Here is a 17,626-nt window from a genome sequence, read left to right on the forward strand (position 1 = left end):
ATGTAGACAAAATCCTGGGATCTGTGAAGGCCACTACTTGTACCCTGGCTGCTAAAATCATGTTAGGACCATATCAACAAACCCTTAGCATCTATTATAAATCAGTCACTAACCTTCCCTTGGCCACTCAAAGAGGTGGCTTTTTGTCCACTACTTAAAAAACCACCCCTACAGACCAACCATGTAGCCAATTATCACCTGGTCTCTAATCTACCCTTTCTGGGCAAAGTGATACTTTTGGAGGCAGACTTATCAGGGGAAGTGTGTTGAACTGGTTCAAATCATTCCTCATGGACTGGACTCAAAGGGTTGCAATTTGCTATTAGAAACCCATTGTCATCTATCTTGAGGGGTTCCACAGGGCGCTATTCTATCCCTCATGCTTTTCAATCTCTATGCAAAGTCCTTAAGACAAATCATTTGTAGCTTTGAGGCTGGTTGTCATCAATATGCTGATGATACTCGGCTGTATATATCCTTAATCAAATCTATTGGCCATGAAACAAATTGAAACTAAACCCTGAAAAGCCAGAGGTGATGCTGGTTGAGAAGGAGGATATCTTAAAGGACACTGTTCTCCCCACTTTTTGGAGTTCAACTGACCCTTCCTGACTCAGTTAAAAGCCTTCGGGTCATACTGGATCCAGCTTTATTGCCAGAGAAGCAAGTTAATGCAGCTGCAAAAAAAGCATTCTATCAACTCAAGCCTAGCCTACCTTGATACTGCTGACTTGGCCACCTGGATTCACATCGGCATTTTTGGCACTTTCTGGCTTTTTCCCCAGCTGAAACAAATGGTAACCTTTTACAGTACCCAAAATTCAGTGTTACTAACAAACTTTACAGGGTTGATTTAATCAATACTGTCACAATATGCATACTTTTTTCATTTAGGTAAGCTGTTGTGCCTGAGAGCCAGCATGGTATAGTGGTTAAGTGTTGGATTAGGGCCTGGGAAACCCAGGTTCAAATCACTACTCGCGCCATGGAAACTTGGGTGATCTTCGGCCAGCCACACACTCTCATCCCTGACCCTGGCTAGTATTTGGATGGGAGACCTCCAAGGAACACCAGGGTTGTGACGTGGAGGCAGGCAATGGCAAACCACCTTCGAATGTCTCTTGCCTCAAAAACCCTACAGAGTCGCCATAATCAGCTGTGACTTGATGGCTAAAAGAAAAAGCTGCTGTGCAAGTCCTCAGTGTTATTAATTCGTTCCACTTACCATGACTCCGTGTAAAGACCCACAACATGGTGCCCATGAACGCCATGGTGCCTACCAGTATGATTCCTGGTGCCGACTGGCTTCTTCCCCAGAGCATCTGTTCCCTAGTTTAAAAGGCCAATCTTGGCTTTCTTCCACTTCACAGGAGCTCAAGGTGCTCGAGAAGACCTTGGGAGGCATCATCTTTCCGAAATAGTTGCTCCCACCCATCATAAGAGGATGCTTGACTCGGAACCTCCCAACATACTGTAATAGATCCCACAGCAGCCATCATCTGATTAGTCCCACTTCCCATAGTAACCATTTTGTGGTGACACGCACTACTGTTTTCCAAAATTTCAGAAGTATGCACAGGCTGAACCAGTTCGGGTACCCAAATTTAGAGAATTATGGGATTCTCAATCATGCATTGAACACACACATAGGATTCTGAGTAGATCTTGTTAGGTATTCTTATGGAGGCAAAAGCAACCATACTTTGTGCCAGCATGGTATAGTGGTTACAGTATCAGATTAGAATCTGAGAGACCCAGGTTTCTGTGATGGATACTTGCTGGGTGACTTTGGGTGACCTCGCAGCCTAACCTTGAGAGGATAAAATGGAGAAGGGAAGATTGATGTTGTAAGCCTCTCTGGAGTAAATTAAGGAGGAAAGTGTAGTATAAATATATAAATAAGTTAATTGTGATAAATAAGTGAATACCATCGTGGCAGATTCAAATACAATATATCAAGATATAAAAATCATTCCCTAAACACTGAACTGCACATGTTTAAAAGTATCTGAATTCCTTTTGAATATTTATTAATTGTTTCATTGATAAGAATACTAAACAATTACATAAAAGAGTGTTTTGGGGGAATTTGTACTTTTTTCATGACTACACAATTAACATGCCTCCTGCTTTCAAACCAATTATTACGTATCGCCTTTTGAATTTTACCTGTGACATACCTTTGCTCTTCTTTAATTCTATGGCTGGCTTTTATTCAAAAATGTTATTCAGCTGAAGGGAAAGCACCCAGCAATGGCCACCTCTCACCTTAGCACTTCAAGAGTGAAAAGAGCATTCTAATATTAATACTTTCTCAATGAGGTGATGTTTTGTATAATGGACTGCTTTCAAAATGAGACCCAAATTTGCTGGAGAGATGGATAAGTTTCCATTAGTGGATGATCAGAAAGAAAGCTTTGACCTGTAGGTAGAACTTTCCCTATGCACCCCCCCCCCCAAAAAAAAAAAATGCTGGTGTCTAATATATATTTTGATACCATAATGGTCTTTACAGACAATTCATTTTAGCATAGAAATATGTAACCTCAGTACTGTGGGATTTTGAGACTGCCTTGGATGTTATCAACCATAGTATCCTACTGAGCCGCCTCTCAGTATGGGGACTAACAGGCACTGTATTATGGTGTGTGTGTGTGTGGGGGGGGTCAGTCTCAGAAATAGGGTTGCCAGCTCTGGATTGGGAAATACCTGGAGATTTTGGGGTGGAGCCTGAGGAGGGCAGCATTTGGAGAGGGGAGAAACTTCAATGCCATAAAGTTCAATTGCCAAAGCGGCCATTTTATCCAGGGGAACTGATCTCTGTCACCTGGAGATCAGTTGTAATAGTGGGAGATTTCCAGCCACCACCAGGAGGTTGACAACTCTAGTAGCAGCTCATAGGGATTGGCCAAGGACAAGTGAAGTAGTCAGGGTGCAGAACATTCTGGGAGGGATACTGAAGTTATGAGAAGTGGCCTACACTGGCCTCTTCTGAATGAAGGCTGCAAGCTCTCCCTGGGATGCTCTATAGCAGTGGTTCTCAACCTTTTTTGCTCCATTCCCCTCTTTCCCCATTGCTCAGAATATAATTCCCCCCTTCCCAACATAGTCTATCTCAAAAAATGCATTCCAAATAATATGCATTTTGCTGAATAGTGGTTCCAATTCCCCGCCTGGAACCCTAAAATTCCCCCCGGGGGTGAATTCCCCCCTGGTTGAGAACCCCTGCTCTATAGGAATGGAACAACAAAGCACCGTCGCTTTTTCCTAATTGGCCGCTTCCGATTACCTGAAGCATTGACAGGAAAACATCAGTGATCTTTGGACATGCACTGAGGCTTGTCTCTTATAAAACTGATCTCTGTCAGTTGTAATATCGGGAGATCTCCAGCCACCACCTGGAGGCTGGTAACCCTACTCAGGAGGTACTATTGGGGATTCCTGCTCTGCCCCTTGGCCATTGACCTGCAGGGTTTCCAGTGATTCCTAGAACTGTGCATTGTCACTTCTGGTAAGAACTTCCAGGAAGTACATGAGGCAGCATTTAAAAAAAAAAAAAAACTCCCACTGCCCCCCAACCCTCCCACCATTTCTAGGCACCGCCTGGCAACCCAGTGTAGTTACTGATCCAGCTGGTCAAAGGAACACAGAAGCCTCCATCGGTACATATATAGTCCATAGCAGGACTGGGAATATAAACCCTGCTAGATTCAACATTCAACATTCTGTTTTCAGTAGTGGAGAAGCTTACAAGGAGGGCATAAAGTTTTCTTCTCACATTGTTACCCCTTTAAAAAGAAGAGGAAAATAATGATTTCCCCCCTCTTCTTCCTTCCCACCCAATCACCTTTTTTCCTGGATACCCTACATGGTTTGTATCAACATTAACAGCGTTGTTACCATTGTAAAGAGTGATTTCATTCGCAAGGCTATAATTCTTTTCTTTTCTTTTTTAAGATGACTTTTTAAAAGATAGTGTCATTTTAGGCTGCACACACCAAAAAAAAAAAAAAAACCTTGCAAAATCAAGGTGGTTGAGAGGAAAAAAGTTAAAGTACTTGAATAATTTAAATTACTCCACTTTGCACATGCTCAGAACCACCAAACTCTTTTCTAAGTGAAGTGCTTATATAAAAATTTGACAGCTCTTATAATTTTAAATTGCTCAGCACGGAGTATGCCCAGAACTCTGAACAATTCCAAATTCAAGAGCTTATAAAAATTTGAAGCACTTCCAATAATTCTAAATTGCAGCGGGCTATGTGGAGTAATTTAAAATTGTTTGAAGGAGGGGAAAGTCTTCCGTTTGGAAGCGAGTCAAGCCACATTCTAATATATTCATTTAAAATATAAAGCACAGTTCTAAAATTTTATACTAAAAATAATGAAAATAAAAATAAAAATATTGTTCAGGTGGGGGGGGGATGTGATCACAGGTACTTGCATGTACTTGGAACAAACTGGAACCTATGTAAGGATTCTGCTTCCAGATCAGGCCAAAGGTCCATCTAGTGCAGCATTCTCTTTCTGAACATGGCCTTTCATTGAGCATTTTGGGCTGCAATGGGGAAAGCAAGAAAGTTGCACTTCACAAGCTTAATTTTTTTTGTCCCTGGAAACAGTCCAGGGGATCCAAACCCACAGTCAGCCAGATGACTTCATACTGACATACCCTGTTCTATGTTTGTTTATTTAAAAGATGTATATATTACCTTTTGGCCTAAAATGATCTACAAGGCAGCTTAAACCAAATCAAAATATAAAGGAATAAATATTAAGGAATAAAGCAATATAAACATAGCCAGAGAAGAAGTGTTAATAGTAATAAATAGTGAAAGAACAACACCACGTGCTCAAAGTCAGAAATTTAAATCTGGGATCCCTTGAGCCCATCAGAAACTCCATTTAAAATAATGCTTCTATGTCCTGTGATGAGTGCTTCTCCAAAAAAAAAAGTTTTACAGTACAGGGGCCACCAATGAGAAGGCCCTGACTCACCCTACACCCACCCATAGGGTTGCCAACCTCCAGGTAATAGCAGAAGATCTCTTGCTATTACAACTGATCTCCAGCCGATAGAGATCAGTTCACCTGGAGAAAATGGCCGCTTTGGCAATTTGACTCTATGGCATTTAAGTCCCTCCCCTTCCAAACCCCGCCCTCCTCAGGCTCCACCCCCAAAATATCCTGCCGATAGTGAAGAGGGATCTGGCAACCCTACCCACCCAACATCTGACTAAGAAGGTACCCAGAGTAAGACCTGTGGAAATGAACTAAGTGACCACACAGTTTGATATAGGTACAAGTGGCAGGCCTGCAAGACTCAATGGGGGGGAATACCATCTCCCCCCTCCATCACGGCTACACACCCTACTACTCACCTTAAGCCTGGTGGCAACAGCAACAATGCCTGAGAGCTGCTCTGAGCCCAGATCAGCTCCCTGTGACCTCTGCCATGGCAGCCAGGCTTGGAGTAGCTCCCAGAGTGCTCAGCCATGGTAGCTGGTCCTAGAACCTCTCCTGGCATCTGCCATCACTGTGGCTGAGCCCACAGCATCTCCTGGCATCTGCTGATGCTGCACAGAGCTGCTCCAGGGGGGGACAGGAGCCACATTGGGCTGGCAGCAGCATCTACAGTGGGGGTGGGCCCAGCAGCAGAGCCTGGGAGCTATGCCAGGCTTGACATGGTGGTGGGGAGGAGGGAAGCCATGACAGGTCCAGTGGCAATGATAAAGGGACAGATCTTTCTACATACTTGAAAAAAAATGCTCCAGATTTGCAGAAAAAAATCTGAAATTTTAAATTAAAAAATACATTGGGGGATTAACACCCCAAATAATAGAAGCAGTGCCTATAGCTTTAAGAGATGATGGCCTTTTCAGTTGTCATTGTGGGGGTTGCTAGACAACCATAAGAGTATTGCCAGCCTTCAAGACTTGGTTTCTGTCAGTAAAAGGAAGAGGGAGGAGGCAAGACTTTTTCCAGGGCTGCTTTGACCTTTGACATTTATAGTTGTCAGGATAAAATGGAGAACAAGAAAATGATGTGAGCTGGTTTTGGTCCAAATGGTGGAGAAAGGTGGGTTATAAATTAAGTAAGTAAATAAATAGTAAATATGGCTGAAGATTTGAGTCAGATAAAGATCGACAGGTTGATGAGTGGAAAAGAGAGAGGGCTAGGTGAGGATATGGTGGTTAACAGGAGGGGGGGAAAGGAAATAGTGTGGGGAGTGGGATACAGGAGAAAGTGAGGTGCCCCTCACAAGTCCTTGCAGGTTCCCCTCTATGCAACTGGGCCCGGCTCAGCGACTTCTACTGTGCAACTTAGCCATATAGTTGGCAACTCCAGGTTAGAAAATTCCTGAAATTTGGCAGGGAGGGGGGCAGGGTTTGGAGATGGGAGGTACCTCAGCAGGATATTATGCCATTTAATCCATGCTTCAAAGACGCCATTTTCTCCAGGAAAACTGATCTCTGTAGTGTGGAGATCCGTTTTAATTATCGGAGATCCCCAGGCCTCACCTGGAGGTTGGCAACCCAAGCCATAGATTTACGGGGTAGTGGCTGCCAGAGAGTGGCAAGAAGAGAAAGCTGAAGACAGAGGGGCAGATAAAGGACAGTTGGCTGGTGGGTGGGAAAAAGAGAAGAAAACATAGAGGTTGTGGGGGCTTTCAGGAACAGAAAGAGGAAATACTGGAGGGGGAGGAGATGCCTCCTGCAAATCCTTTTGTGCCCTTGGTTTGTGGTCCGTGCTAATGGTCCTATTATTATTATTACCGTTTTTACTGATGCTGCTGCTAGCACTACTACTACAATGACAGCTACAATAAGTATGAATACTTGAACACCCGCTGAGTTAGCTCATGTGCTTTTCACCAGTTGTGATCAGGAAGCTGATTTTTTGGTGGATCGCATTTGTGCTGCTCGACAGTTTGCTTCAATATTCCTTCCTAACTTTACAATACAGTGCAATGAACTTTCTGCACGTGTGCATTCTGATATGACCCAGTATTGTTCTACTGCCCATTCTTTGCTATGCCACTGCTCTGCTTGGCAGGCATTTGTTTAAACAGACAGTTAAATTAGCCACAGATCACATAAATCTGTCATAATACTTTGTTTAAAAAATACCCTACTGTTCAATGTTCATCTAAGAAGTCCTTAATGGCTGCTGATCTGCCTGGATCATGCAGGGAGAGTCCCTTGAAGTTACCCTGAAAATTTGGGAATTCTACCTCCAAAAATGCCCTCACAGGAGCTATGAAAAAAATCTCCATAAATTAAAATGGGCCCAATTTTTTTCAGTAATAAAGCTGAATACACCTTTACTAGTATCGGGATTTGGCTTTTTCCGGGTTTTCATAAAAAAACTCGGGCCCAATAAACTTGAACTCAAATTTTACTTTTTTTTTTTTTGCACAACCCTAATCTGCAGTGTTTCCACTCATGCACAATTTTGCAAAAACCTGAAACAAACCTGTTCTGCAGGCATTCAACTTGTTCAGTGACTAACCAAACAAACCTAATGCTCGGCTCAAGTCTGATCATCACCCTTGGACACTGTTTAACTGTTGAACTCATTTATAGTGAAATTGGTAGCATTCCATATGACATTTCTTTTCAAACAGCAGCTACATTTTTATTACTTTAGCTCCAATAGTAGCAGCAGGAGCTGATAATACATTTGAAGGAAAAAATTAACCCTCAATCAGTACAGATATTTAGTACTTCTAACATATATTTCATTATTAGTCATTCATTTTATTAGCAGATTGACTTTTCTTGGAGCAGAAACTGGGCTACTTGACATAGAAGACTGAGGTCTAAAACGCATGGTCCCTTAACCTGAGTGTACAGGTGGATGCCTCTTGTCAGTAATGTGCATGCATGTCAATGCGCATGCATGATCATTAAGGAGCCAAGCAATGCACATCCTGACATTTTCAGTGTTGGTGATGCTCATTCTGATCTGTTCTGAGCATATCTATACTCTAAAGATCTTGACTTTTAAAGTAGTACATTACGGCAGATGGGTAGGGCCTTCAGCAACACATAATGGGAGCGGTGGAGTTCGGGCAGTAATGCTTGCCATGAGAATAGGGATGTTACAAGCGTGTCACTATTTTCATCTGTAAAATGTTGGAAGATACTGAGGGGAAAGCACGGAGAGCAAGAACTCATTTGTGGCAGGCCTATCTCATCGTTACTCTCTCGTTTTTGCTTCCCTCTTGTACTTACATCAAATATATAACATTCTATTGTATAGTGGAAGAAAGGATGTCCTATTATTTGCAATTATTCTTTAATTTGGCCAATATGAGAGGTTACTGCTGCTGAAAAGAATGAGTAAAGGCAGATTCACATGCCCAAAGTGCTGGCAATAAAGTTTTAAAAGAGCACAAATGAAGAATAATAACCCCAGCAATGAGGGCTTGGAATATTTAAAATAAGTTGAAAGACATAATGTAGGAGAAAGAAAGAAGTTGTGAAGAGTTTTAGTGATTGGGCTCCAAACCATTCAAAGCTGTTTTTTTTAATGTTGTCATTGCCATAGTAAAATAATGTAACAGCATTTCTTCCCCAGCTGACGTTATATGGTAGAATTGAGAGGTATATTCAGAGGAACAGGGTGCCCTAGACCAGAGGTTTTCAAATGTTCTACCTTCAAGAAACCTTTACTACAAGAACTTGGCTAAAAAAGAATCTTCATTTTCCATGAAAATCACTGGGTAACCTTGGCCACTCCCACCTACCTTACAGGGTTCTTGGGAGGATAAATGGAGGCAAGAACTCTGTATGCTGCCTTGAGATTGTTGGAGAAAGGGGTGGAGTAAAAATGAGCTAAAATACATTGGTAAATAGAACAGTGAAATCATATGTAGTGCCATCCTAAGCAGTTCTACTTAAGAATCCTAGTCAGGGCTGTGCAATGGGCCTTACTCCCAGTAAAGTGTTCACAGAATGACCCTACTTCTGAAGTCATCTCCTGACTCCTGTTTAAGCAAATTTAAGCAACCACCATTTCTTTGCAGCAAATTTCAAAGTTATTCACTTAGGACTTCATATCCATTTATTGCTGAATTACTATATTGACACAAACTGTTTTCACTTTATGATATGTATGATTGATAGTTTTATTATTGTGCCGGCATTCTGTATTGTTTAATAGGCAGCTTTCAATACAAACGTTTTATACAGTATTATTATGTGGTTTTGGTGATATTTTCAGAGTGGTAGCTACATACCAGTGCAGTTTGGAGTCCATCCCCTTTCCTCTTGAGTTTCTCGATCTCAGACCTCAGTGGACAGGGCAGGTGCTTTTTAAACTGCATGTGGATTAGCCTTAAAATAGCTCTGCAATGGCTGCAGTAAATGCCATACCTAAGCATTTGAGGCCTAGTTCCCCCAGCTCCTGTGGCATTTAAAACACACAGACGTACACACACACACCCCAGAGTGAGTTAATAAAGCTAAGGAGAGATGATTAAAATATACTTTACTCAGGGGAAAAAAACTTCCACATTTTTAGTCACATGGCAAGGGAGATGTCACCATTTAATAAACTGACAAAATCTATCTATCACCTATGCGTGAACACCGAACGGTTATAGAGAGGTTAACAGGAATTGATGGTATCCAGGCATTCATTTTACACTGAAACGGAGTCTTTGGTGATTGAAATAGACAAAGACGTATAGGGTTATCTTGTTGAAAAGGCTTTGTTAATTACTGGCACTTGTCATTTCTCCGTAGCTTTATCTAAGTCAGGGAAGGCTAACTAGCTCTTTTTCCCCAGTGAGCATTGTTTGTTCAGGAACCACAGTTCTGAGGTAGTTTCTTCTTCTTTTTAATTCCATAAGTGCACCTCGTTATGAACTGGTTCATAAATTAATGAGTTGCATTTTTTTCTTCCTGAGCGTTTATATTACATCACATAAACAGTAGTAGTGGTAATAGTAGTAATGTAGAGTATATTGTTTCAGTGACACTGAAACTTCTGAAAGTGCTATCCTTCTAATGACATCCTTCTAATTTTGGTGGCTTGACACCCAATGGCATCCTTCTAATTTTGGTGGCTTCATTTCAAAGGTATGGATTGGCTGAGCTCACATGATGGCAAAGAATGTCTGCACTCCAGGTTGTGTGAAAGAAGGGGAAATTGAATGTTTGTCTGGGATTAAAATCACACAGTCATCTCAAAGACAGGAATAAGATTGTGGACTGAGGACTGGGAAGAGGTCCTTGGAAATTATGGGGCCAAATGCTCAGAAGTAAGGTGGATGAAAGACAGAAACAGAATAGACCGGAGGATAAATCAGATACATACCTATATTTTGCCATGTGGTGGAAAGAGATAGGGGGCAATTTGAATTGGGAAAATAACTTGGAGGCAACAGTTAAATACCCAGATATCCAACACTGTGGACTTGATCCCAAACTGCCCTACATGCTGATTTTGCCCTTTTGAAAAAAAAAAAAAAACAGGATTTCCCAGGGAGTATATTGAATAACAGAAACCTGAAGACATCTAAGTGAACAAGTCACAAAGTTGAAAAAAGAAGGGGCCAAGGACCAAATGAATCTTGATCAAGAGATAATTGTGATTTTTTTAAGGAAGGAAGTAAGGCTGTTCAAAAAAAAATCCAGTAAATCTCAGGTTTGGGTTTATTGGGCCTGATTTTTTCGGTAAACCCGAAATAAGTCGAATACCCATACTGGTAAATATGGGAATTTGGCTTATTTCCAGGTTTACCAGAAGAATTCGGGCCCATTTATGAGGAATTTTTTAAGCTCCGGGGGGGCATTTTTGGAGGTACAGTCCCAAATTCACAGCATAGCTTGAAGGGACTCTCATTGCACGACCCCTGAAGTTTGGTGAAGATTGGGTAAGGGGATCCGATTTTATGGGGTCTGGAAGGGGTTGCCCCCCTTCCTTACAGAAATATTGTGAACCTCGTATCTGGGGTGCATAGCCTGACATTCATGCAAATTAGCTTCCAAACTGAGGGAAATGGCTTAAATGCAAGAAAAATAAGGCACAGAAAACATTTCTTTTGGTGGCAAATGACATCTTATGAACAGTCCTTTATGATAAGTTTGACATATTTTTTACTGGAATGCAATAGAATGAGGGATATAAGTTCCTCAGAAATGATTACAGACTTTCTGCGGGCCTTAAAATTCAACCTCCAGAACTTTGTTTCAGCTCCAAGACTTAGCCTTTGGACATTAAAATATGATTTAAATGTGCGTAGAGGGCACTCATAACTGAATAACTGGGATAAGCCCACACACATCTTCAATTATAGAGTTCTGTTTGCCCCATCTCTAAAAGGATGGGTAGAGCAGGAAAAGGCACTGATAAAGACAACATGATGAAAGGGTTGGAAAGCCTTTTCTGCCATTGAAGGTTAAAATGTTTGTGGCTTTTTTAGTTTAGCAGGAAAAGTTGGCATGATAGAAGCTTTCAAAATTATACATGGTATGGAGAAAGTGAACTGAGGTTCTCCCCCTCCCCTCTCGTTAGAGTAGAATTCACAATCACCAAAGGAAATTGACTGGCAGTGGGTTCAGGACTGGCAAAAAAGGCATCTTCGGATAATTCATAATAAATATATGGAATTTGCTACCACAAGGTATGGTGATGTCCACTCACTCCAATGGTTTAAAATGGATATAAGGCATATCCATTCTGGAGAAGCCGATCAAGACCTACTAGTTATGCTAGCACAATGGAACAGGGGTGGGAAGGGACCTGGAAAGACTTTGAGAGGCTCATAGAAACAGAGAAAAGGGCCATTTATGCATGGCTGTTTCATCGTGGTCACCCCACCGACTACTTTGGGGCTTTGCCTTGATTATGCATGCATTTTCTGACCATCAAAGGTCACCTTGCTGGCTAAATACAAATCCAGAAAGCACAGGCAAAATGCTCGGAAATCAAGGGGAGAGCAAGGCGACCTCTGACAGTCGGAAAATGCATGCATCATCAAGGCAAAGCCCCGAGGTAGTTTGCGGAATTACTGTGAAGAAACAGCCATGCATAAATGGCCAAGATAGCAACACAAAAAAAACTGAACTTCCAGTATTCCAGCGTAAGCCACTGTATCCAGTATATATTGTTGTCTATGGACTCAGAGTAGTACCTCTATGTTTTTATTGTGAAATCTTTGCATGGCAAAAAAAGAAAGAATAAGAATGAAAGTGCAATTTTATTCCAGAATTAATTATGATCATGGTATTAGGACTGTAGCTCTTTGGTACAGCTAGGGATCCCAGCCTCCAGGTGGGACCTGGGGATCCCTTGGAATTACAGCTCATCTCCAGACTACAAAGATCAGTTCCTCTGGATAAAATGGATGCTTTGGAGGATGGACTCCATGGCATTGTACCCCACTGAGATCTTTGTCCTCCCCAGACCTCATCCTCCAATCTTCAGGAGGATCTGGCAACCTGGATCTGGCAACCCTACTCCCCCCATCCCCCACTGGTGACCAGGGGGGACCTGGCATCCCTAGGTGCAACTCCGCCAATTTAGAGTTTCTGGGGCTGAGCTACTGGATCCCAGCAACTGATCAGCATATCAGGAGATAGATAGAGGTTATGTGACTCTGCTGTTTCTCCTGGACCTCTCAAAAGCTTTTGATACCATTGTTCAGGATATCCTTCTGGACTGCCTTCTGGGGCTGGGTCTTGAAGGTACCATTTTGTATTCCTACTTGGAAGAGAGTTGTCTGTGGGACTGCTGCTTGACCCCTTGCTCTCTGGCCTGTGGGGTCTTGCAAGGTCATATCTTGTCCCCCCATGTTTTTCAATATCTACATGAAACCACTGGGTAAGATCATCTGGAGATTCAGAATGTGCTGTCACCATTACGAGGATAGAGCTATCTCATGCTTGAGCAGATCCCAGGGAGGCTGGAGAAAGCCTGTACCTCTGCATAGAGGCGGTTTGGGAATGCATGTAGGCAAATAAACTTAATCCCGACAAGACAGAAAAAGAAGAAGAGTTGGTTTTTATGCCCCAATTTTCTCTACCTTTTTAAGGAGACTCAAACCGGCTTACAATTGCCTTGCCTTCCTCTCCCCACAGCAGACACCTTCTGAGGTAGCTGAGAGAGTTCAGAGAGAACTGTGACTAGCCCAAGGTAACTCAGCAGGCTTCATGTGTAGAAGTAGGGAAACCAACCCAGTTTACCAGATTAGAGTCTGCCGCTTATGTGGAGGAGTGGAGAATCAAACCCGGTTCTCCAGATTAGAGTCCACCACTCCTAACCACTACACCACACTGGCTCCCTACTGGTGAGCAGAAGGTCTGATCTGGGATTTATTACCCATTCTTTTTGAGGTTATACTCCCCTTGAAGGGATAAGTTTGTATTTTGAAGGTGGTCCTGGACTCAGGTCTGCTGCTGGATAAACATGTGGCAGCTTTGACTGGTTAGCAAGCTGTGGCCTTTCCTAGCCAGAACAGTTCTGGCCACTGTGGGACATGCCCTGATAACATCTAGATAAAATTACTACAATGTGCTTGCTCTACATAGGGCTGCCCTTGAAAATTTTTCAGAAACTTCCATTGGTACAGAATTTTGCAGCCAGGATGTTGAGTAGGCCAGAGGGACCATATCACTCCAGTCTTGGCCCATCTACACTGGCTCCCAGTTTGTTTTCAGGCCCGATTCAAGGTACTGGTGTTCATATTTATCGCCCTATATGGCTTGAGACCAGCACATTTGAGGGACCATCTACTCCTGTGCAAACCTATTGGATCATTAAGATCATCATCTGATGTCTGCACTGTGATGTTCACCTGGTTCCCATTGAAGTAGCTGGATGCATCATCTGAGGCTCTGCTTTGGGTGCCCCTGCCTCTTGAGATTAGGTGAACGGCAATCCCAGAGAGGGATGTACATCAGTCTGATCAGCTGTGCTTCCAGAAGCCAGAGAGTGCTTTTCAGTTGTGGCACTAAAAATACGGAATTGCTTCCCCTGGGATATTCATCTGTCCCCTTCTATCACTGTCTTCCACCAGCAGGTGAAGATTTGTTTTTTTTAATCGGAGGTTCCTTCAGTGACCCTGTCCTATGTTTTAATCAATGTTTTATGTGCTTTTACACATGCACTTTAGTTTTGGTTTTAATTGTTTTTTATGGTTTGTTTTTACAGTGCTTTGTTTGAGCCACCTTGCTGACCCTTATTGGGCAGAAAGTTGGCATACAAATCTTGTTAATAAAATAAGATAAAGTTTCTGGCTAGTTAGGGTTGCCAACAGCCAGGTCCTGCGGTTAACAACAGATTTCCAGCCGATAGAGATCAGTTCACCCGGAGAAAATGGCCGCTTTGGCAATTGGACTCTATGCCATTGAAGTCCCTCCCCTCCCCAAACCCCGCCCTCAGGCTCCACCCCAAAAACCTCCCTCCGGTAGTGAGGAGGGACCTGGCAACCCTACTGGTTAGGGCTCTGAGGTGAATAGAAAGCTAGGTAAGGAGGGCCCCTCTTTGGGCTTACTCTCTTAGAATGGGGGAGAACCTAATTTCCCCTGAGGTGAAGAGTTCTTGTCCCCATTCTGAGAAATCTGAGAAGGCATCATTTTTTGTGTTCACTGGATAAGAGGCTCACCCTCTATCCTTGCATATGGCTGCAGACCCCCTGGGATACCATTGCGGAGCACCAAGGGTGCCTAGACCTCACTGCGAGACATACAGGTATAAATAATATTCTCTACAGCATTTCTACTTTAGAAGACAAAAGGGAGCATATCTTGCAGCCATTTTAACTACACTAGAAGCAGACCTTGCAAAACGCCTGAAATTCTGGGGAAATCACTCAAGATATTTCAGAAGCTATCCAAAATAGGAGATGCAATGTCTTATGCAGAGAGAATACATTAGCACTGTGCAAGAAGATGATCTTTAATGTACTTATCTTGGCAATACGGGTAATGGGAACTTTCAGGAGCACTTTACTTTAAGTGTCCTCTGAGAAATGCTAATTTCCATTGAAACACCTATGGAGCTACATGTGACACCTACATGAATACCTGATGAATTCATTTTGATCAATTCTATTATGGTGCACACGATGGGAATTCAGAATGATAGGCCTCTTAAAATATTATTAAGTTTTCTATTAATAGTACATATGTTATGTAGAAGATTAGCACACGTTAAGGACTGTGCTAAGTCGTCTTTGTTACCCGTGCCCATTATGAAGTTAACAGGTTCAGGTTTTGCACAGAATAGCTCATGTTTGTGCTATCTCAAAAGTATCAAGGTGAAGCATAGGCAGGTGAGACCCTGTCAACATGACAAACTAATATTGTTTGTATACCACTAAAGTGGTGTCCCCTGTCCAAAGTACTCATTGGTTGTTTATTTAAAATGCTTATACCATTATGCCTTTTTGGATGATAGAAGCCCCAGATGGGCTAACAATATAAACCTTTCAAACAAACAACAATTAAGCTAGCATGGTTTAGTGGTTGAAGTGTCAGACTAGGATCTGGGAAATCCAGGTTTGACTCCCCACTCGTGCCATGGACGCTTGCTGGGTGACCTTGGGCCAGTCACACACTCTTAGCCTAACCTACCTGACAGGGTCATTGTGAGGATAAAACAGAGGAGAGGAGAATTATGTAAGCTGCTTTGGGCCCCCATTGGGGCAAAAGGTGAGATATAAATAAATAAAAATTAATTAATTAAAACCAGCAAACATTCAGAAATGGTTTTTAAAAAGAAGCGGAACAGTGCAGCAGAAACCTTAAGCCAAATTATATCAGGCAGCAAAATAAGATCATGTAAGAGGAAGTACTATTTCATTCATGAGCCCACATGCTCTTCTAAAGAAATATAGGAATTTGGTAAGAAAGTGAGAATTCTGTGTTAGATTACTCTACTAAATAGTTGCCCCTATTTTTCCCTTGCAGGAGATTTGGTTAACGTCTTTTTAAAATATATTATTATGTGTTAGTTATAAAGTTGCTGTCCTTCAGATTTCATCCCCATCTTCCTGATCTCTGAAAGTTAAATATCCAACAACCAAACCAGGTGGTACACGAGGGGTGCATGAATCTGTCTTCCTGCAGTAGTTTTAATGAAAAGCACATATTTCCTCCCGTTGCCTTCCCTAATTCTCCTCCTCCCTGGTTGATTTTCTCTCTCAAGTGAAAAAGTTATAAAAACTCTATTCTTTTCTCCCATGTATGTGGGAAAGAAATTTGGAAAATTGGTTTCGGGTAGGTAGACAAATGGCAGGAATGGTAAGAGTTAAGCGGCCCCTTTCCCCACCCAAAATGGATGGATTCTAATGTCCAGTTTGGGCAGGGGCTGAATCTCATCTCACGTAGACACGTATAAAAATGCACACTCTCGGACAACTGCCAATGTGCTTTTTCACTTCTGCTTTAAAGCAAACCCAAATGTTATGATTATTTACTAACACACCCTGCTTCAGAGGCCAGTGAGGACAGGCTGCTGCAGAGTAAACAAACAGCAGAGAAGTCTTTGGCAGTGTGTATATGTGGAAGGGAGGGGGATAGGGCTGCCAGCTCCGGGTTGGGAAATACCTGGAGATTTTTGGGGTGCAGCCTGAGGAGGGTGAGGTTTGCAGAGAGGAGTGTAATGCCATAGAGTCCAATTGCCAAAGCGGCCATTTTCTCCAGGGGAACTGATCTCTATTGGCTGGAGATCAGTTGTAATAGCAGGAGATCTCCAGCTACCACCTGGAGGCTGGCAACCCTAGAGGGGGATCCGCTGCTGACCACAGAGGGGGATCAGCCACCGACCAGATAGAAACACATCCCCAAATAGCAATTGCACAATATAATATCACAAAATGGTGAGCACAAACGTACGAGTTCACTGAAACTCTTCATGAGATTGGATGTTAAATACAAAAACAGTGAATAGATGTTTCAAGGCATGTTCAAAAAGTCTCAATGGCTGAAGTTTATAGTTTTCTCACATTTGATTGCAGGAGGTATTACAAATTTAATTAGATTATGCAAATTTCAGGATGCCCCAGAGTTAAGATGAAAAAGCAACAAATTGAGCATCTCCCTTTGAAAATACAGCAACCAGCAGTTAACCAGTATCCTATTCAGCACTATCCGGAGAATATATTCCAAATCCATAGAATTCATAGTTGGAAGGATACAGAATGGAATATACAACAAAACTAAGAACAAGTAGAGAGCAAGTGACATTCATCCAACCTGCATATTCCTAGAGCGGCCAGGCCCTGCCTGGCTACCAGCAGGAGGCCAGGAGGGGGGAGGGGTCATGGAGGGATGGCTGCCATTAACTGGTGGCATCATGTCACTTCCAAGGAGAACCTGGAACCAACATCAGTCCTCTCTAGGAACTGTGGAAAACTCTGTGCTTTTACCATAGTGTTTCAGCCAATTCCTAAAAAGGCACAGCATCACTTCCAGGTTTTCCAGGAAGTGATGTCAAACCATTAGATGATGACAATTATTTTATCTTACTCCCACCATTGTTCTGAGTGGTGGCAGGAAATCATCCCTCCTTAAAGTTGACCTTCATCAGACACCAGGCTCCTCCTCCTGAAGAACAAGAACAGTTAAAAGAAGCCCAACCTCATTGACAATTCAGAATCTAATGGCTTTCA

Source organism: Euleptes europaea, chromosome 7, assembly GCF_029931775.1.
Source record: "Euleptes europaea isolate rEulEur1 chromosome 7, rEulEur1.hap1, whole genome shotgun sequence".
Taxonomy (NCBI): domain Eukaryota; kingdom Metazoa; phylum Chordata; class Lepidosauria; order Squamata; family Sphaerodactylidae; genus Euleptes; species Euleptes europaea.